Source organism: Mustela nigripes, chromosome 12 (genome assembly GCF_022355385.1).
Source record: "Mustela nigripes isolate SB6536 chromosome 12, MUSNIG.SB6536, whole genome shotgun sequence".
In the NCBI taxonomy this organism is placed as follows: Eukaryota; Metazoa; Chordata; class Mammalia; order Carnivora; family Mustelidae; genus Mustela; species Mustela nigripes.
In genome coordinates, this window is record NC_081568.1 from 22,637,008 (window position 1) to 22,660,236 (window position 23,229).

General features: G+C 33.5%; 1 pseudogene; it reads left to right on the top strand.

Annotated features, from left to right (window-relative positions):
- Positions 1–757: 757 nt before the first annotated feature.
- The window catches only part of LOC132027481 (ectonucleoside triphosphate diphosphohydrolase 6-like), a 39,913-nt pseudogene continuing 17,441 nt past the window's right edge, over positions 758–23,229 (top strand).

Sequence of the window (23,229 nt, forward strand, 5' to 3'; positions counted from 1 at the left end):
AGAGAATTTCATACACTGGAGAATCCAGAATTTGAATCCAAGTCATTCTAATTTCATGGCCTGTGTAATAGATGATTCCTATATACTGTATAAAATGTACTCTACTATTCCCCCTCATTCTTTTAGGTGGGAAAAAAAAAGTATTGTTATTGTTAAAGGAGTAAAATCAAATTATAATTGTGTCGACAATTTGTTCTGGTTTTGAGGTTATCATAAATCATTACATTGACATACATGTTAAATACTATTGAGTAACCTTCTTTAGATAACCTGCTTTAGATAATGACCTGTCGCTTCCTCTGAGAAACTTTCTCTGACCATCACAGTAGAGTAAGTAATACTTAACATGATCCATAGCACAATTTCATGGAGGGATTGTCTCAGAGAGAGAGAGAGAGAAAAAATGATTCCTTGCCCTTGTGTCTTATATTCAGTTTTCTTTGAAGATTGAGCCAAGACAAGGCTTAAGTATGAATGATTTCTTGGCTGAATTGTTTGAAGAGCAGAAAGAGTGAGGGAAACAGAGACAGGTAGAGAAAGAAGAGAAGCCAGGATTTCACATCAACCTATAGAGAATTTTAGAGAGTTGTGGTACATCCATTTCTTTCCATCATGCAATGTCTTCCAGGAGGCCATACCAAAAACTACCTCCAAACTGACCATGGTAGGAAATAAAGGAGAATAGGCTGTTTCCCGCTTCCCTTACCTCTCATGGAGGAACTCCATGATTCTCCATGAGGAGTTAATTGTCACCGCCATGACCACACCCACCAGAGCCCCCCATCTTTTGCAGCCTTGGGGGAAGCCAAATCCCATGGACCGAGTAATGTTTTGTTGTTTTGTTTTAAAGATTTTATTAATTTATCAGAAAAAGAGCACACAAGCACAAGCAGCAGGAGCAGCAGCGGGAGAGGGAGAAGCAGGCTTCTCACTGAACAAGGATCCTGATACAGGACTCAATCCCAGGACCCTGGGATCATGACCTGAGCCAAAGGCAGATGCTTAACCAACTGACGCACCCAGACGTCCAGATTGAGTAATGTTTTAACCAAATTCCAGCCCAGACCTTTATCGTATTGGCTTCAGATGGGGGATCATGTGGATATGCACAGTGACCTGCACTGCTCATCCTGTGAAGAGAGAGAAAGTGACAAAGAGGCAGGAGACAGAGGAGGGGAGTGAAACCAAGGAAGAGCATAAAATACTTAAAATATAATGTGTCTGGTGTATTTCATCAGCAGTTGTACTGTGTTTTTTTCTGGTCAGAGGAAATATGAGAGAAACAGGCAGATGAATAGACTTCTTGCTGCGAAAGAAAGTACGCTATTAATTTCCAGAAAATAAAAGCACAAACAGATGCAATTAGTTTATAAGGTATTATTTTGTGTTTACCCATTCAAAAGGAAGAAATAGATCTATAGAAAACATTAAAATTGCATAAGAATTTTATTTTGAAATAATTTTCCTTTGCAAAAGCAAAGTGTGTATAAACAATTTAAATACTGAAGCGCTAGAAGGCCAGTCAATGTTCTCTGGACCAAAACGGCCACAGAAGGGATTAAATGCAACCAGGCCACAAGTCACAGTTTATGATTGAAAATTAGATAAACACTCACCCTCTCATATATTTATCTTGGAGGTGAGAATTTGAGATGAAGAGAATATTTTTCCCTTTTAACACAATAAAAGATTAGGGAGAAGGGGAAAGGCACATCACTATTTACATCCTTATTTTTAACTGCATATAATAAACCAGGCTTTTAAAATTTTCCTGCTCTTATTCAAATTAAATAGACCATACAACTGAGGAAGAAGTGAATAAAATAATATATTTTTTCACACCTTTTGCTAACTTTGAGGTTATACTCACAAGATGACACTCCACACTTTTCTCATGTGGTAGGCTGGATACTTTCCGACTTGAAAGAGTTATGGAAACAGAGACATGACAGCTGTCAGGTTCTTTGTTCAAATTTAATCAGGAATCAGCCAGAAAGAAATGTCCTAATCCATCAACACCTGCTTGGGATAAGCAGTAAACCCACCAGAGACAGAGCCAAATATAGTGACTTAATTAATTGAAAGGTTTTGGCAACACATCAACATGTGGTGTTTCAGCTCAAGCTCTGGGCCTCAGCTAATGTGGAGGAGAGTCTGTGTGTTAAGTTCTCTCTAAATTTGATATTTAATATATCAGAAGTTGTTTTTTTTTTAAAATACCAGTTAATTTGGGAAGATTTCAAAGTTCCATGAAAAAACAGAAAAGAAAGCCTTCTTGATTTTTTTATTAAATTGGTATTAATGTCTCATAACTTTTAGATGGCAAGTTATTAAAAATATGTGGAGTTTGGTACAGAGCTATACTTGGGTACAAGCAGCATTCTTATATAGCTAATACGGTGCTGAATCAATTGAGGAGTGAGTGCTCTAGGACAAAGTGATGTTAGTAGCTCTTGTTCTGGAATGCATATGCAATAGTATTAAGAAAATCATTTCACCATTAGTTAAGCCATAAGAATGGAATGTACTGAAGAGGTTTTCTGGGGGGTGACTTTTTTCACTTAACATGCTGCTTTCAAGGTTCACCCATATTGTAGCATATACCATACTTCATTCATTGTTCTTGCTCATAATATATTATACCTATAACATTTCTTTTAATTTTAAAGTGTATTTTGTCAGATATTGTAATCATTCCGGTTTCCTTATTTTTGATGTTTGCATAATGAAGATTTTTCCATCCTTTTACTTTTAACTTATCTGTATCATTGATTTGTGTCTCTAGTAGAAAGCATATAGTTCAATCTTACTTTTATTATCCCAGGTGTCTTTTGATTGGGTAGTTTAATCCATTCATATGTAATGTTATTATTGGCTTTTTTTTTTTTTTAAATAGGCCCTCCAATCACCATCCAAAAGACTAGAAAAAAAGTTAGTTAAGAAGGGGACATGGATTGAAACACTAATATGAGAATTATCCAAATCAGAAGCCTTTTTTATAAAATCAGCAGTCTCTGGGAATTAGTTGAAATAACACATAAGCAATCATTTTTACATGATTTACTGGTTTACATGATACAAACTTTCATTATCATAATTTTGGATGGAAGATTTTTCCAAACTAAATCATACTTCCATTTCTTTTAAAGTAAATCATATTGAAAAAAAAATTCACCAGTAACTTTCCCCAATAGGAATGGTTATATAGAATGATACTAAGAATGTGTAGATTCTTTTAAGGACCCTCCAAGAACTAAGCACACTTCCTCCTGAACAAGATCCTGACAAATTGAGTAAGAAAGCAGAGACACAAAAGAAAGGCTAAAATATCAAACTTATGATGAATCACTGATAAAGTATCTGATGTCAGTTTGTGTGAGAGCCAGTCGGGTCTGCTTTCAGAACCCCAGAATGAGGCATGCTTAATAACTCTCTCAACTAGTATTTTCTGTAGAGTTTCAATGCTCCCAGTGGAAAAGACACTGGAGAAAAGGACAAAACTGAATCCAACGTGGTAAAATATTCTTCCCCAATTTACCAATGGGTAACTGCTGGAAAATAATTCTCCATGGATTTTTCATGTACCTGCATGGTTAGGGTCTCCTCAGCAAAGATGTGTTTGAATAACAAACAGTTTTGGAAGCCAGAGGTTCATCCGGAGGAATCTGAGGACATACCTCCCCAGGAACATTCTAAGATAATAATTACAATCCCCTCTCTTTCCCCTTCCCAGAGACGTTTGTTTTCATCCGAGGGTGATGAATATTCTCTCTTAAGAGCTAAGAAGGGTAGATGTGTTGGCAGCCTCCAGAAAGCTGAGCCTCCTAACATTGGAATTCTGCTCCTGGGTTACAGCCACCATATGCGTAGGTAATACTTGGCCTTCATCACAAAGCCCTTTGGGTATGGGGATCCCATCCATGCAAGACACTGCTCTGGATGTTCTTCTCTCTGTAATAAATGGTCTCTTTCACAAACTCGAATTTCAGTCCTTAGAGGTGACAACCTTGGACTTGCACATAGCCACCTGGGACAGCACAATTTCCCCAGTGTTTCCTTTGAATATATCTATCTCTGATATATCTGTTAATGGACCTACTCCTGTTGATATCACATCCAGCTATTAGACTCCACTAATTGCTAGCTGATTTTCTCTATTGTTTTTGACAATGCCCTCAGGTATAAATTGTTGCACCGTCTGATCAAATTAAATTAGGCTCTCTTTTCAAGGGTATTCCCAAGAAGGGCTGTCATTAGCAATCTCTTTTTCCCTAGTTCTCTCTGGTAAATCTATATAGTTTATGTAGAGTTTAACTTGTTGCCTCATGGAGTTACCAGCCTTCTCATAATTTCTTACCACCGAAATCTCCATTGTGTTCTGAGGTACTCTTGAGCTTGATCTTTCCAAAACCCTATTCCAAATAAAGTCAGTTCTTTTGAGACTGCTTCAGAGAATCCCCCGGACAAAAATCCTGTACCAGGGCCTCAGACCTGAACATGGATATAGTGGCCTACTTTTCCTGGAATGACACCCCTTCCATAAAAGTGGGACTACTCAGCAAAGGCAGTAGCCTATGGTGTTTGGGGCTTGCCTCTCCATCCTTGAAATCTCAAACCCTACTATTGGACTGCAGCGAATTGGGCCCCCATATTCTCAGCCTGACACAGGTGAAGTGGAGCTTCAACATTACAACTGTGTCTAGACAGAAGTAGAAAACTTCAGCTTTCTCAACTGCTCTTGCCTGGCACAGAGCTTCTGCAAAGTGAAGTGGGGGTGGATGAAAAATGCTGGTGGTACATTCCTCTGGAAAGTTACTGTAGTCTTTGGCCAGTTCCTTGAGGTATAAGAAGCCCTGTGATCTTGGCTGTACATGCAAGAGTTTCTGTCATTCTGAGTTTGTGGATAGAGGAGAGAGTCATGGCTCAAATACCATAGATTTTCATTGTTCTTACCAAAATTTGTTAGAATTACTTGATAAATGCCTTTTCATTTACTGTATGCCCTTAGGATAATTTATGGAGACAAAAATTGTGGTAATTTACAATTCTCATCCATTATATTTATTTCACTAGGGTGTGCATATTCAGAAATTTTTATGACATCATTCCAAAAACACTTGTGAAGCTTTCATAAGATTTAAAAATGCATTAAAACTGTTTACTTGAGTGAAGGGTATTTACTGATTTTTAAACATCATATAAAACTAGATTGTGATTTAAAAAAAAAAAAAAGATTATTTATTTGAGAGAGAGAGCAAGAATCTCAAATATGCTCCCTTCTGAAAGGCAGAGCCTGATGTGGGGCTAGATCTCACAACCCATGAGATCATGACCTTAGTAGAAAACAAGTGTTGGATGGTTAATTAACTGAGTTACTCAGGTACCCCAAGATTTTCACTTTTTTTATTGTTGTATCCAATACAACAGTGGTAATCTGCAGATTCTGTACTACATGGAGTGAGGGTCAGAAAATGCTTCACCTAGAAAATGGCACCTGTCTTCCTGTGTTACTCTCAGCTTTCCTGCTAAATAGTTTGTGAAAAGATAAGTGTAATTCTACAGATGCTTCTATATTTCTAGGATGAAGGATACAAATGGTCCCCAACAAATACATGGAGCATTTAAAGAAGATATCTTCTGAGAAATGAAAACTGCATTATTTTATTGAGTTATTTTATTAAAATATTTAAGAATTGACCTTATACTACCATATACAGTCTTTCTAGTACTCCCAAAGTAAATCTATATAAAATATTGTCTATCTAGTTTATTGAAATTCTATTTATAAAATGTAATGACTAATTCTGTATCACCAGTGGGATATAATTTTGTGCTATCTACAAATTTAGAGGATATAAATCTAAGCACATTATTACACAGATTGGTAAACTGAGGTTCACAAAAATGAATTATTTTGCTTAAAGTGGCATAACTAGTTAGTAACTGGAAATATGACCTCATGAATCTGGGTTATGTTCTTTTCCCACTTCATCATTCTGCTTTACCAAAATGTAGAACCACTTCTCTTTCCAAAGAACAAAAAATAATTCTGTCATTGTTGCCTTTTAGAAAATATATGGCTAGCACTAGGTCTAATTTGTGGGCCAAAGACAGTAATCCATCATTAAAAGAAAAGAATCATTTAGCTTCTTGCGATACACATATAGTGATCAATAGCTACTAGCTACTTTCTTTCTTTCACTTTTATTGCCCGGAGAATTACTAGAGAAGTCAAAAGATTGTAATTTATTGGAACAGAGGCGGGACACACCATTCTGCATCTCTTGGTAGTTTATTATGGTATACTATATAACTGAGTTTGGTGAGTTTGAGGGAATTTTAGAAGGAGTAATTAAGTGCTTATGTGCCACTGCCTTTTAAAAGAATCTAGAGGTAAGAATTTGACTATAACTATATTTTCTTTATAGATTTATCCTCATAGACACAACAGTGACTGCCCTATAATAGTTTAATAATATAATTTGTTAAATTATATAATGTGTTGAAATGTTTATATAATTTAGTATATCTGTACCCTGTTGCTTTCTTCATCTTAAGAGGGAGAATCCTAATTTCTTATCCAAATTGAATTTTTAAAAAATCTAATAACAATTCAGTTTCTTGTTACTCTTGCATACTATATCTTGTTAGTCTTCCTCATACACATGCTTGGACTTTTGTCCTCCCAGTAGCACAACATTAAACATCTCCTCTACTTTGATTTCCAAGTCCATTAAGTACCCTTCTTTTTTTTTTTTTCTTTTTTTTTTTTTTCAGTGTTCCAAGATTATTTGTTTATGGACCACAGTGCTTCCTACCACACTTCATGTTTAGGATAAATGCCAAATTTAAAATGATTTTCACTGCTCTACAATATATTTGTTGAGTAAAATCACTTTTGCAACAAGATCAGTACAATGGGTGGAAATATTCCTGAAAGTCAGAAATGAATGTGAACTACATAAATATATAACACTAAATCCAAACTTGATGTGTCTTTTAGCCATCTGCACTTTATAGAGATATCAAAAATGCTTGAGACCATTTCAACACCATCTGACACCAGGAAATAGTGACTGTGGGGGAAAACATTGACAGAGAGAAATAACAATGTTAGTTAATTGCAGATTAAAATAAGTCATTTAAAAATTTTTACAAAAACCACAGGCCCATGTGAAGACATTATTATGCTACTCATGGATCCAGACAAGAGAGTGGTCTTAAAACCTAATTTGCGTTAGCTTCCCGGTAAACCTTTGTTTTGTTTTGTTTGTTTTTGTTCTTGTTTTTTGCTTCCATTTCTTCCTGACACATTGGAAGAAACAGATCTGTCTCATCCCAACCCATCCTATGGAGGATGGAGTCTATCTTCTTTCATCTACTCTTGGATTCTGGCTTCTTCAATTGTTTCCAATCTTACTATATAACCATTCATTCTATTGTTTATTGAAACAATGTATATACTATGTCATATATTGTATCATTTCCTCAAATATATTTTCCAATGTCTTCTGTTGCTAGCAAAAAAAAAAAAAAAAAAAAAAAAAAATGAAGAAAAGAAAAAGGAAAAGGAAAATCTTAAGTCTCTATAAGGGTTTATAAAAGCTTGTGCATGATAATTGGTTTGTCCTCTCCCTACAACCAAATCTAGCTAACGTATCCCTTATTAACTATTCCACTTCCATTAGTCTTATTTTAGTCCTTGAAAACCCTACACATGTTCCAGTTCCTGGGTTTCCATACTTTTTTTTTCTTCCACATCCCATGAAAGCTTTCCCCAGTTATTTACAAAGCAGGCTTCCACCTGTAGTTTATATTTATGCCTACATGTCCACCAGGCAAAGCTTTCTCTGAGCACTCCACTTTCATTATCTTCTACACATTTATTTTAAATAATGCTTATCACAAATTAAAGTGACCTAAGTAGATAATTTCCAGTATACATAAATATATATATTTATATGTGAATATAGAATAGATTCTGTAGGCACCTTATAGTTGTGACTTGAATGAATAATTAATAAATTGCTAAGGCTATTTAGAAGATGAATGGTTAGAAAAAAGATGTACTACTTGGAGAAAATGAGTTGGAAAATGTTAACATAGTTGAGAAAATACTGGACTTTTAAGGCAAAGGGAAGGAGAAATGGATCCTATAAAGGGTATGTATAAATATACTCGATTTTTAAAATGGTAGTTAAATAACATAACCAAAATTTGATATCTTCACCATTTTTAAGTTCAATAGTGTCATATATATATATATATATATATATATATATGATTGTTTAGAATTCTTTTTATCTTGCAAAACTGAACCTCAATACTCATAAATATCAACTTTTGATCCCCCCATCACCTTAGCGTCTGGCAACCACTATTGTTCTGTCTGTGAATATGACATGTAAGTGGAATCATGGAGTATTTATCTTTCTATGACTGTCTCTTTTCACTTAGCATAATGTCCTCAAGGGTTATTTATATTAATTATTGCATGTGTCAGAACATCCTTTTCTTTTAAGGTTGAATAATATTCCACTGGGCATTGTGAATAATGCTGCTATGAATATGGGTATACAAATATATTAAGAGATACTGCTTTCAATATTTTTGAGAGATCATATGGTAATTTTCATTCTATTTTGTAATACAGAGATTGTATATAACAATGTGCTGAACTCACCAATTACAATAATTTTATGCAAAGGATTCTTTTGGATTTTGTTACACAATCATATCATCTGAGAATAAAATAACCTTTTTTTTCTTATTTTCCAATTAATATGTTTTTTTTTTTTTTTTACATATTAATGTGCTGACATCCAGTATAATGTTTAATAAAATTGATGGGAAATAGAAGATCCTTTTCTTTTTTCCCCTCAAAATCTAAGGGAATGCTTTCTTTCTTTCTTTCTTTCTTTAAGATTTTATTTATTTATTTGACAGATCACAAGTAAGCAGAGAGGCAGGCAGAGCGAGGGGGAAGCAGGCTCCCCACTGAGCAGAGAGCTTGATGCTGGGCCTGATCCCAGGATCCTGAGATCATGATCTGAGCCAAAGGCAGAGACTTAACACACTGAGTCACCCGTGTGCCCCTAGGGGAATGCTTTCAATGTATTACTATAGTTAAAAAAAAAAAAAAAAAAAAAAAGATTTATGTATATATTTGAGAGAATGAGAGAACAAGGGGAGGGGCACAGAGAGAGGGAGAGAAATCTTCAAGCATACTCCCCACTGAGCTCAGAACCTAAAGTGGGGCTCGAATCCAGGGCTGTGAGATTATGACCTGAGCCAAAATCAAGAATCAGATGTTTAATGACTATGCCACCCAGGCACCCCTATCATAGTTTTATTGTACATATCTTTATTAGTTTACAAAAATTAACTTTTAATCCTAATTTCTTATTCTTTTTCCCCTAAAAAGTATATTGGGCTTTATAAAAAGACTTTTTCTCTACATTTATTATAATAATTATATGATATGTTTCTTAATTCAATAAAATGATAAATTGTAATGATTCACTTTTGAATTTCAAGCAAAACTTGCATAAAAATCAAGTTGGCCTTCTCAAAAAATCAAACTGGATTGATATTTTTAAAAGTTTATTTCTAGATGGTTTTATTCAAAATTTTTTATTATATGTATTTACCTTCCTTCCTTCTTTCTTTCCTTCCCTCCTTCCTTCTGGTACAATGTTGAATAGGTTTAGCCATCTTTTCCTTTTTTTTTTCAATCGTCCAATAAAAACCTTTAGTCATTCTTCATTAGGCATGATGTTAAAAGTAGATTTATGTTATAGTCAAGTATATCCCCTCCTAATCCTTGTTTAATGAATGTTTTTATTGTGCATGGATGTTGCATTTTTGCAAAATGCTTTTCTGTGTCAATTGATATAAATTCCTGGAATAAACCACTCTAGGTTATGGTGTATTCATTTTATATACTGATAAATTAAATTTGCTAATATGTTTTGAGAAATTTTGCATGCATGTTCATGAAAGACATTAATCTGCTATTTTCTTTTTTCTGCTATCTTTCTCTGATTTTCAAATTAGGGTAATACCAGCCTCAGTAGATGGCCTGTAAAATGTTTTGATATTCTATATTCTGAAAGGACTTTTAAAGAGTTGGTGTTATTTTTTATTTGGATGTTGGGTAGAATTTGCCAGTAAAACCATCTGGACCTGAACTTCTACATTTTTTTTTTAATTATAATTTCAAATTCTTAATAGGAGACTACAGAAATGAGCTATTTCATCTTGAATAAGTTTGAGTATTTTGTAGATTTGAAGATACTTGTCTGTTTCATCTATGAGACCAAAATTATTTATGTAGGTTTCTTCATAATATTCCCTCATTCTCTTGATGTCTATGATATCTTTAGTAATACCCTCCCTTTCATTCCCGATTTTGGTTATATGATGTTGGTCATTCTCCTTATATTGTCAGTCTTGGTAAGCACTTATCAATTGTGGTGACCTCTATCAATAGAAAAATACTAGGTATTTTGTTTTTCTTTAATGCAGTTTTGTTTTCTAATTTTACTTGAATTAGCATATGTTTATTATATCCTTTATTTTGCCCTTGGTTTATTTTGCTCAAACTTTTATGCTTCTTTAGAAGGAGCAGATTTTATTTTTGACTCTTCTTCAAATCAGTGGTGAGCTAAGGAGTTCATAAAAAAATTTTTAGTGAGATCAGTTTTCTGAGACTTTCCCTTCTTTAGATCTCTCTAGTAGTTTTTAGTTCCCATGGTTCCATAATTTATTCTTCTGACCATAAAAGTAGAGCTTGAGTTCTTTTGCTCTGCCATTCACCTCAGCAACTAAGACTCTATCCAGTAAGTGATAGAAGGTCAGTGGGAAAAGAAAAGCAGAGGAGGTTGGCTTATCCTCCTGGACTACCACCCAAAATATTAAAGATGTTTCCAGTTCCTCTAAATTTTAATTTCTGCAGGATCCCACCACAGCCACTGACATAGCTATAAGTTTATTAGAAAACTGATTCCCAGACAATGGAGAAAATGAAAAACCAACTAACAAACCAACAAATAGAATGAATGATTTCTGTATAATCTCTGATGTTAGGAGTTCTCTTTCCCATTCCACAAGGGGAAACTTGGAGAAATCTGGGACATCATTTCTGGAAATTAGAAAGCAGATATAGTCAAAATTTGAATCATGTTGAGTATTTATCTCTAACACAAATATAGTAAATATAAGAAAGACGTTTTGAAACTTGAAAGAAAACAAAATAAATAAATGCATAATAAAGTGGTCTAAGAATAAATTTCGAAAGTGGGTATGTCTTTAAACAGTTAATAGATATGTGACATTAATGTCTACAAATGACATTCAACTTCTACTTAACTAGTGCCCCACATTCCAGACACATAAAAGAGGAAATGTAATCCTAGCATATTATAATTTTCAGCATAGAAAAAATGTGTATTAAGTCAAGGCACTGTACTGTTGGGGGTTTAAAATTTTAGTTCCCTTTGATGAATAAAAACAGAAGACTTGTTTGTAAAGCAAAACTGGACACCTTTGAAATCATAAAAATAAAAATACATTGAATTTAGAGCCCAGTGTGGTAAGGGATTACAAGATCAGGAAAGGTATAAAAAGGATTTATATATATGAATTTGGTATAAAAGTATCATCAGATTTGTAAAAACATGGAATGATGCAAATCATATCAGAAATAAATTTAAACTATCATCAACAGAGAAAAGTACAAACTCAAACAAGAAAAACTGTTAATGTTGTGAAAGAACCTTTGAAACCTAAGATATTCTCCTTAACTTAATAGACAATTATAATGATATATTTTGCAATGTTTAAATTAACACCTGAATGTCAAAAATGCATAGCATCTCAATATACAAAGAGTTCACTCCTAATAAAATCCAAAAACCAAACCAAACAAAAACAAAATAAAACAAAACAAAAAACAATCCCTAGCCACTAACAGGACATTTCAATGATTTACTAATGGAAGCAAATATCCTGAGGTGAAATAGACATGGATATGAAAATGAAAGTAGCTCATTTATAATTATGGTAAAAATTAATGGGAAGAGAGAGTATCTAACTATACCACTAAAAATGCTGAATTTCAAAAGTCACCATAGTCTCTTGCAATCATCTTCAAAAAAAAAAAAAAAGTAGATACTTATAAGAGAAAGTGTAAAAGAAGCTGTGTCCTTAGAGGTCTCAACTCAACAAACCACAGCCATAAAGTGCAGTAATAGAAACAATACCACCACCACCAATAAAAACTTGTTGAATAGTTCAGAACCTTGGGGAGAAAGAAAAATTTCTGAGATGCTCAACAAGTAGAAATCCACCATTCTTAGTGATTTCTTGAAAAATATTATCAAGCCATATCTGGTTAAATTAGAGATGAATAAAAATAATCACAAATGGGAAACTTTAGATTTAAAAAGACCAAGCCATGATAGCAGCTCTCTTAGGCTACAAGACAAATATGCATAGGGTTTAGTAGAGGGAGTGCAGCACAGAAATATCATAGAAGTTGAGGTGCTCCAAAGGCTCATGTGCATGGTCATACCTCAACTGGTTTACTGTGCTTGGGATTGGTGTCTTCAGGAATCTCACCTCCACCAAATTCTGCATATGCTCCAAATTCTGCATCTCCTTAGTGCTGCAGCTGGACTTTAGTTCCACCAGATCCCCTTGTATAGCTTCCTCAACTCCTTGCAAGGTTCATTCGTGGTTCTGTGGTAGAACATACCAGATCTTCTGCAACTTGCAGGCATCAATGAGGTTGAAGGATAGAAGTGATCAAAGGAAAACATGGATTCCAATTAATTTGGTGGATTTCAGCTTACTCTGGAGGGGTCCAGTTTGCCTGGCTACCCACCTGTATGTTCATCTTCCCTTCCTGACTGCCAGATCTGCTCACTTCAGGACCTGTAGTAGATGCTATGTTAACAGATTTATATGGTGGACCTAACTCAGTCTCACAAGTACGTAAGATCATATCAGCAAAATATATCCCTTTTATCACTCATGCTGGCTTTGCTTCTTTGATGAAACCCTGAAAGATATATTTTCCTAAAGTCAAATGGCAATATCATTGTTCTTGAATAGAAAGAATATAATAATGGTTTGTCTAATAATAATAATAATAATAAACTATCCAAATTCCCAGAATAAGCTAACAGAAAGCATACAGCAGGAGAGAATGTAGTGGTAAGATCTAAAATATTTTCCTCAATTTATACGGAGAAAGAATAACATGTAAATACAAATATTAAAAATGATTATCTAAACCATAAGTCATGTAAGGTTTCTGAGAAAGTATAATCTTCCATACCAAGAGAGCTTGGAGAAATCTTTCTGGTGTTTTGACTAGAGCTTAAGAGAGAATAAAGAACATTTAAGTAAGATGATTTGCATAAGGAAATAAAAAGATGGATTGGGTTGGTTAAGAATGCTATCTTTTTAATAGTAGGGAGGGAATAAGATCTCCTGGTTTACATTGATGCTGCTTCAGCAAGACAGATTTGTGCTATGGCAATGTTTTCACTGGTAGCAAGTAATCCATTCTGGGTTGATGAAAAACATAGAGCTGTATATATATATATATATATATATATATATATATATATATATATGTCATATATATCTCATATATATATATCTCAAGAAACACAACAACACATCAAGTAGGTACTTTGAAAATTTCAACATGATTTTTTTTCTGAAATTTAATGAACTAACTTCCCCCAGCAAAAATGCAATATGTTCAATAGAAGAAGAAGGAGGAATTTTGGTATTTTACTAGCTTTGACTTTAATAATGTCATGCAAATGACATTATTTCCTGACACTAATTCCTCAATCCAAATTAAAAAGTAATGCATATCTATTCCTTGATACTTTTATTCATCTTTCAATAGAGAAGGCTTTAAGAAATATGTTCTGCTTACTGTACTTTGTAAATGAGATGAAATATTTAAATTTCAAATTTTTATTTGTTGTTGCCTTTGAGTTAAATGTGTGTGGATAGTTTCAATAAGAAATGTGGTGAGTAATATTTTGGCTCCTCACAGATAAGAGAAGCTCATACCTAAATCCTTCTTATAAACTAAGTTGAACTGTAAAAATACTAGGAAAATACACTTGACTGTAGATGTCTATGGGCAAACTAGCATAAGACAGAGGGTAGTAGAAGAAATAAATTCCAATTAGTATAAAGAGCCAACCTTAGAGATGGGATAAAATGAGTCCAGGGTTTATACACTAACAAAAAGAAATAATGACACATGAATGAGTGAAAAAATCTGTTTCTTAAAATGGTTATTGAGAAGAGTTTCAGAAAATTCAACATCAATTTGCACCATTTTTGTCAGCTGTAAAATCATATGGCAATCAAAGCTTATCTAAAATAGTTCTTTTTTTTTTTTAATCAATCACAGAAAATTTAACTTGCAATGGGCTTTTTGATTTAACAACTTCAGTTATGGTTGTTAGATATATAAAATATAACTTAATAATGAAACATAGGAAAAAGGGAATGCAGTGTTTAAGTCTAATTTTTAAAAAGTTAAAAGTGTGATTCTTATATAAGTATGCTATGAACATGTGTCAAATATTTATTCACTCTTCAATGAGGAAATCAAGAAAATGATAAAGCTGATTCAAAGAACATTTTGAGAAACTGAGCATTAATAGTCAGTTTGAAAAAAATATTAAAAGATGTTAAAATAATGTAGCTAAGATAGATATAAAACTAGTAAACCTCCTTGAGGGCAATAAAACCATCAATTCTGGGGTTGTCTTCTGTCAAGCAAAAATCTGCATGTTAGCATGCACTTTGCATTGTCTGGCTTTAACCCAATAACAAATAGCAAAGGCACCACAGGTTCCTTTTCATAGATAATTAAATAATCATAAGGGGTTCTTGTTAAACAATATCTGGTATGACATTGAAATCATACTGCACATTATTTTGCCTTATTTTCAAATTTTGGATATTTTTCTTTGTAGTTCATTAACAACAAAAGTTACTGGGCGGGACATTTTAATTATTATAATAAATATAATGAAACTATTTGAGTTTATATGTAATTAAAACTGAAGTTACAACTAATGATAATACATACACAAAACTAAATTATAAATTATTAAATAACTTAAATTTCTGTCTTTATATAATAAAGAAAAGCTATGTATTGTTTTATAATGATGACCATTTCATTCCTATATCATATTCTTTACTTAGAGAAACCTAAGTGGTGGTTTTAAAAAGTAAGTTAATATCAACTTTGTAAATGGTTGCAATGTTAACCGTTGCTTTTTATTGTTATCTTGATTCTCCAGTTAAATATTCATTTATAATTCAGTTGTGTTTTTGTCAGTTTAGTTTTTTGGTGTTTGTTTTATTTGTTTTTTTGTTTGAATTAACCTACAGATCATATTGTCAAGAAAAAGAATAGTGACAAAAGAATTGTCAAGAAAAAGAAGTGTGTTAAAAAGGGATAGAGACAGAAACTAAGGTATGTTCCTATAGAAGATAAACTTTTAAGTCAGTAATAATTGGTATGGAAGATGCCAAAAGAATATTAATCTAGGCTTGAACATATGGATATAATGGTTAATAATTTTACAACCCAATTGTAGACATTAGCATAGCTCCACTTGAAGCCAGTTTTGTAAGTTATTTAACAATAAATATAAAGTTGATTTTTAAAGGATTAATTTGGGAAGCTAAGCAGTTTCAGCTACAGCATTTGACATCTGCTGCTTAGCAAGTAATAACATTAATAAAGGAATGCAATTTTCTACAATGAATGGAGTGGATGGTCTAGTAAATCACTGGATAACTTTATCCATCACTCTTTTCTTGCTCAAGGCTGGGGCATGACTGAAAACAAGAATGAAAAAGAAAATAAACAGAAGGCTTTTCAAGGGAGTGGAACATACAAGTGAAGTAAATTTTCCTATTTGGATAGAAGACAAATGTTTCCAAGTCAGGAAAAACTACTCATTCTGAAACCATAGACTTTGGTCCGTTTTCCATTCTTCTTCATAGTGGAACACTTTAGATTGTGACTCTGTGAATTGATACCCAAGGCTAAAAGCAAAAGGAAACATTTGCTCTCAAATGTCTTGATGTGTCTTAAATTTTATCACTGCTGGATTATAGGAGATGGATATCATAGCCACACCCATGTCAGGGCAAGAAAGACGTGATAATGTCTCCAAGTGACATTATTAGTTCACAGACTGAAGACAGATCAGTTTAGAGACTAGCTAGCACAGAAAACATACCAAAGACAACAGTAGAACCAACATGAGTGAGAAACACTCCTTCCACACGTCCTATTTAGAGAATCTTAAGTATTTAAGTTGGGAACCATAATGTTGGGAAATTTTTAGCAATCTTTATATACACAGCTCCCTTGCTATGAAAGACTGAGCTAAGGGACTACATTATGTTATGAATTCTCATTAATTCCTTAGCAGCGTATGTTAAATTCATATAAAATGGTTTGAAGACAAGATAGATTAGCATGCATTAAATATCCATAATAATATTCAAAATTGTCAAAGAGATATTATGAAATAAAGATGACATATGAAAAAGTTCAGAGAATTTCCCTGGTGTCAGTAAATAAATCTCAGCTTTTAAGGTTCATGGGCTCCAATTAAAATGTTATTCAAAGGAACCAAGTGTCAAGTTCAATAGAAATAAGAAAAAAAGATTAATCATGGCAGAAAAAGCATTTTCTTACATTTGAATAAATATTTCTGCAAAATCTTAATAATGTCACTTTCTATTAATGTAATTTTATTTCACTACAGAATAATAAGTTAACTGATTATATCTCCTTGAACCATATATAGAATAACAACCACTTTGTTATGTATGTATATTTCATGATTCTTCCCTCAGTATCAGTAACATTTTAAAAATGAATTATAAAAAACAATTAAAGTAATTATCTCAAATCAAAAAATGATCTCTACATTAAAAATGCAAACAGTTTGGGGTGGGAGAAACAATCTTGAAATGAGCTTGTTTGCCATTTTAATTATTTCTCTATCAAGTGGCCTCCTATGTTTAAATGAAATCAGAATTTTATTCAAACAAATCAATGAACAGTCATTTAATATATTTTCTAAGTAATCACTTAAGTTTATGTTTGCTTCATGCCCTTCTTTTCTTATTTATAATCACAGAAAGGTTAGGCAGTTTGTGGGTGGTCCCAGAAAAGGCACTTCTTATTGCACTTGAATTTCCATTCCTTGGATTCACACTGCATCTCCGTTCTAGCTCACCAGTCCTTCAGCCTCCTGCAGATGGTATCAGGCTCTTCACTGGTGTATCAGGTTTACTGAAGAGTGTGGGATATATGGACCATGTTCAAGTGGAACAGAAGAGCAGTGCAGTCATCTTTGCAGGGAGGTATCATCAACTCAATTAACGTGAAACTTCCTGACCTTTGCGAGACTACCAAAAATCTTAAGAAAATCAACGTTCGGGTTTTTAAACTCAACAGTCTTCCTTAAAACTTCCCTTTATGGGGGACACCTGGGTGGCTCAGTGGGTTAAGCCCCTGCCTTTGGCTCAGGTCATGATCTCAGGGTCCTGGGATCGAGTCCTGATCAGGCTCTCTGCTCAGCAGGGAGCCTGCTTCCCTCTCTCCCTCTCTCTCTCTCTCTCTGCCTGCCTCTCCATCTGCTTGTGAAATCTCTCTGTCAAATAAATAAATAAAATATTAAAAAAAAAAAAAACCCAAAAACTTCCCTTTATGGGAACTCATCTGCTGATCTTTCTACCTACAATTTTACAATTGTCCGTTCTAGCATATTTCTGGTATATTTGGAAACTTACCATGGGACAATCACCTGAGGGTAAAAAAGGCCAGCATACCAAACAGAGGGACATTTAAAATAGAGTATTTAACTGATAAAGGTATTGAAATAAATGGGAAATGCCAAGTCCTGCACCATTCCTTTTAAAACCAGTTGTTGATGTTCTGAGCATAATGGATGGAAAACAAAATTCAGTTCTCATCTAGTAGCTTATTAAAAATAAATTTTATTATAAGTCACTTTTGTCATATTAAGTCAGGAAGTGTACAAGGAGTTGAGTGACATCACTATAAAAAAATTGCCACTTCCATTTACTTTTTTATATCAATAAACTTTCTGAGTCCAGGGCTATAAAAATGAAGACTCTTGGATAATGTTTCATTCCAGCAAATATTAGTATCTCTGTGTGTACATAATAATTTGATAAGCATCTTCTATCAAGTTAAGGAATATATAAACCACAAAATAATATTTTAATAAATATCAAAAGTTAAATATATACATGTACACATTGTTTTGGTAACCATGTACTGATAATAATTTTGTAAAACCAATTGAGGAAAAAACAATTTAAAACTTTAGAGACTTAGGACAACAGGATATTTTGTGAATAGACTTCAAGTTATGTATATACTGTTGTAAGAAACTCTGATTAAGTAGTGAAATACAAAATATTTTCAAGAATAAAATATATTACATTAAGATGTATTTTTTAGGGAAAATTGGAGTGAAGTAGAGTACAATGAAAAATATTTAAACTTTCCATTGAATATTGTAAAGAAAAAATGAACAAATCACTCAAGAACTAGAAAAACATCAGCATTACTGAGGACCTCTTTGTGCTTCTTTCCCATCACCAACCCACTTACCCCAAGTTAAGCCTTATCTTGATTCCCAACACAAAAGAGGGGTTTTTCCTGCCCTAAATTTGGTTTGCACTGAAGATGCTTCTGAATCTGCTCCTCTTACCAACATGTACTGTGATACTCTTTCCTATTTTTGTACATAGTTAAAGTTTGTCCATTTTAATTAGTAAATAACATGTTATTTATTAGTTCATTCATGTTATTATTTTCTTCATGATACTATTGAAGTTTGTTCATTCTAATTAGTAAATAACATGTTATTATGTAACAAAACTCCATTCTAGTATTGATGGGTATTTGAGTAGTTTCTATTCCGGATTCTAACAAATAGTGCCTTCAGGAACATTCTTGTATGTATATTCTTGTAACAGTATTAACTCATTGCTATTGGATTATTTACCTGGGAGTGAAATTGCTTAGTTATAATGTATGCATGTGTTCACTTTTCCAGTTTTTCTATTAATGTCCTCTTCCAACAGCATATTATGATATTTCAAGCAGTTCAAGATATCCCTAACATCTTGGCGTTTTTTAAGATTTTATTTATTTATTTGACAGAGAGAGAGAGACAGACAGACAGACAGACATGCAGGGCAAGAGGCAGGCAGAGGGAGAGGGAGAAGCAGACTCCCCCCTGAGCAAAGACTCCAATGCAGGCTTCCATCCAAAGCCATCCACCACCCACAATATCTTATTTTATTTCTTTTTGGTATATTAGCCATTTTGATGGGTGCATAGTGTCATCTGAAAATGATGGCAACCATCTCTTCCTTTCCAAAGTACATGCCTTTAATTTCTTAAATATGCTTGTGATACTATGTCATAATATCTGACCTTCCATTGTATTGTTTTGGTTTGATTTGGCTTTGGCATGTTGTTCTGGTGTGGCCTATTCCTGTAAAATGTTTTATAGTATTGGTAATGTAAGCACCCTTGCCTCACCTAGATCCCACTGTTAAATTTTTCACATTTTATTATTATTTATCATGTTGTAAATTTTGGGGGTAGAGCTCTTTGTTGAAATAAAAAAAGGTTACTCTATTTTTACTTTACTAGAGTTTATATCATAAATGAATTGATTATTTTATCAATTGAATTTTCCATATCTGTAGAAATAGCACAATATTTTATTTCTGTTAATATTAAAAATTATATTGAATGCTTTGTGGATGCTAAAATCACTGATGTTTTAGGAATTATCATACTTTGTTCAATGTATTTATCCCTTTGTTTACTGCTTGATTTCTTTTGCTAGAATTTTGTTTATAATTATTAAATATTTGCTCATAAAGATGATGGTTCTGTATTTTCTTTCTTGAAATATATTTGTATGCTGTTGATATCAAGGTTACTGAGATCTTATACTGGGTCACCTTGGTGACTCAGTCAGTTAAGCACCTGCCTTTGGCTCAGATCATGATCTTAGGGTCTTGAGAGCCCCAAACATGGAGCCACACTAGGAGCCCTTAGCTCCACATTCAGTGTGGAATCTGCTTCTCCTTCTCCCACTGCCCTACCCCCCAGTCATGCTCTCTTTCTCTCAGATAAATAAAATCTTTTAAAAAAATAAACTAAGATATACAAACAAAAACCCCAAAAAACAAAGTTACTGAGGCTTTATAAAAATAATGCTATGTTTTCCTTGTTTCCCATTAACTAGAGAATTTTGCATAAGATTGCTGTAATTCTTTTTTTTTTTTTTATATTTGGAAGAATTCTGAGAAAGCCATATGGGCATAAGTTTGTATATTATATTTTGTAGGTTTTTTAAAATAATAAACTTTATTTCTTTAGTAGACTTCAGACTTTTATATTATCTATTGCTTCCTTTATTTGTTTTGGTACATTGTATTTTTTTTTAATTACTACTTTCACACAAATTGTCAAATTTAATTGGCATAAAGTTGTTTTTAATGTGTTCTATTTGTCTTCTGAATATCTGTGCAGACTTCTTCCAGGCTAAGAAGAAATAGTATTAGTGAAACTATGATGTGAGATCACAAAAATCATGTTTTGGAAACAAAAACAAGCAAAGCAATAAAATGCATAGAACATATTCTTAAGTGAAAAAAATTTTAAAGTGTTCTGAAATCTTTACTAATTAGATAATTTGTATATAGAAAGAGTAAAATAGATTGAAGCATATACATGCAAAGTACACACACTTAAATCACAACAAAGTTATCACAGGGAAATGAGATACAAGTGCCTATCATTTTGTCCTTAAAGACTTTTCCCTGCAATTTACATGGTTAATATGAACATGAATTGCTTACACAGTGAGAACAATGTTTCAAACTCAAACAGAAGCTTGTAATTTTGTTAGATCTCAATCAAAACTAATTTAATTTTCTAAACCATATCTATAATCACATAAATGTAATTATTTTATGTATTCCAAAGTCCTATTAAATTTATACACATACTTTCACTCAAAAACTTTTTTTGGAAGGTACTATTTCTCCAAATCTGTATTTACTTTTACTCTAGTATTTACTCTTACTAGAAAATATATTCAACTCTATTTATAGAGATAATGACAAGTGCACATTGTCATTTCTCATGATGATGATTTATTAACATAAATCAATTGGTGAGAGTTAGAAAAAAGCATAGACAAACCACTCTTTGTTTCTGCATACTTTACTGAAATTACTGTAAATGAACAGACATAGTATCAGTATCTGTTACATAAATGAAATATACCCAAGTAATACCAGAAAATGGCTATGACATAAAGAGGAGACCTATGTGTACTTCTGAATCTAATTCAATTGGCTGAAATTATTTGAATGTGTTATATCCAGATTCCCTAGGACCACATCAGTTTCAGTGATCCTATAGAAGGTCTCACAATCCTAAAACATGGTTATATGGATGGTCATAGTTTATAATAACAAAATTATACAAATCATAATCAGCAAGGACACCTGGTGACTCAGTCAGGTAAGTGTCTGCCTTTGTCTCAGGTCATGGTCCTGGGGTCCTGGGACTGAGTCATGCATCAGGATCCTTGTTATGTGTACTCAGTTCATCAGTACACACACTTAAATCATAACAAAGTTATGATTTAAGTACACTGAGTACACTGTTTTTACAAGGACTGGTGTAGTCAACTCTGGTTTGATAAGAACCTACAGAGCAGGATGACCCTTACACAAAACTTGGGTTTTATGTCAAGACTGATGGCAGCACATACCCCCCCCACACACACAAAACATGCACACACACACGCACACGCACATGCACACACACCAAGAAAAGTTTATACTCACAAACTGAGAATTTTGGGGGTAAGAAGTACGAGCAAAGTGGGGTCATACCCAAAAGTTCCTGTACAGGAGACTGGCTTGGGGTTTTTATGGTGTTTAGATGATGCACTTCTAGGTGTTTAGAAGAGGGTTGCATAGTTTGCCTCTCCTGCCAGCACTAATAAAGGGAACACCATGCTTTCTTATTAGCTTACCCAAATGTGAGACAACAGAGTAAGAGTGACAGACTTACTCTTAAAAGAGTAAGTTTAAAAGCTGTCTGCCAACCTCAAAATATTGAGCTAGATAACTTACTGCACCTTACTGAAAACAGCCAAAATGCCAGACTCCTAGGTGAAAGCTAATGTTGACCATCAACTACAGTTCTAGCAGAGTAAACCAGTCATGTCATTGAGGAAAGTTTTCTCCTAGAGTATGGAGCTATTCATCCATCAAGCTCCTAAGCACCAGCCAAGGACCAAGGATGTTTCCTAGGATGGGCATCTCCGGCCTGCGACATAAACTCTTTTCTTCACAAGTGCGCCCTGAAGTTCATGTAAACTACCTGACCACTTCAATGTCACAAGATTTCATAGTAGCCTTTTGCAGGATTATTGTCTCAGCTTTGTTCTTCTGTAACATACAGTTAATAGGACATACTCTAATAGAAATGTTGCAGTACAGAGAAAACCAACAAAAAATAATTCTCAAATAGGATGTGATGCACACTATTTTGTCTACTTGCATTCTGAGCTTTTCAGCTGCGCATCAGTTTGTTGAACATTTTCTGCTAACCTTCTGAGCTGTAGAGTATGACTGCTCCATCAAATGATAAAAGTCTGCTTTAGGCAGCAGACCTCCTCTATTGCCAAGGTATGATGTCTTTAATAACAACCAAATAGAGAGTGTGTAAAATAGATTCTCACCTTGGTTTCCTCTCCAACCTGAGTGGTTGGTGTCTGTAGTCCTCTGTAGAAGTAATCTAATTTCTTTTCATGTTCTCTGCCCCAAGAACTACTACATATATTTATAAGATATAGTATCATATAATAGCTATTATCCTAGTAACTATTGTATATATATATATATGTATATATATATATAATTTATTCCACATATTCTTTAGTTTATACTTTTTTAAAATTTATTTTTTATTTATTTTCAGCATAACAGTATTCATTATTTTTGCACCACACCCAGTGCTTCATGTAATCTGTGCCCTCTATAATACCCATCACCTGGTACCCCAACCTCCCACCCCCC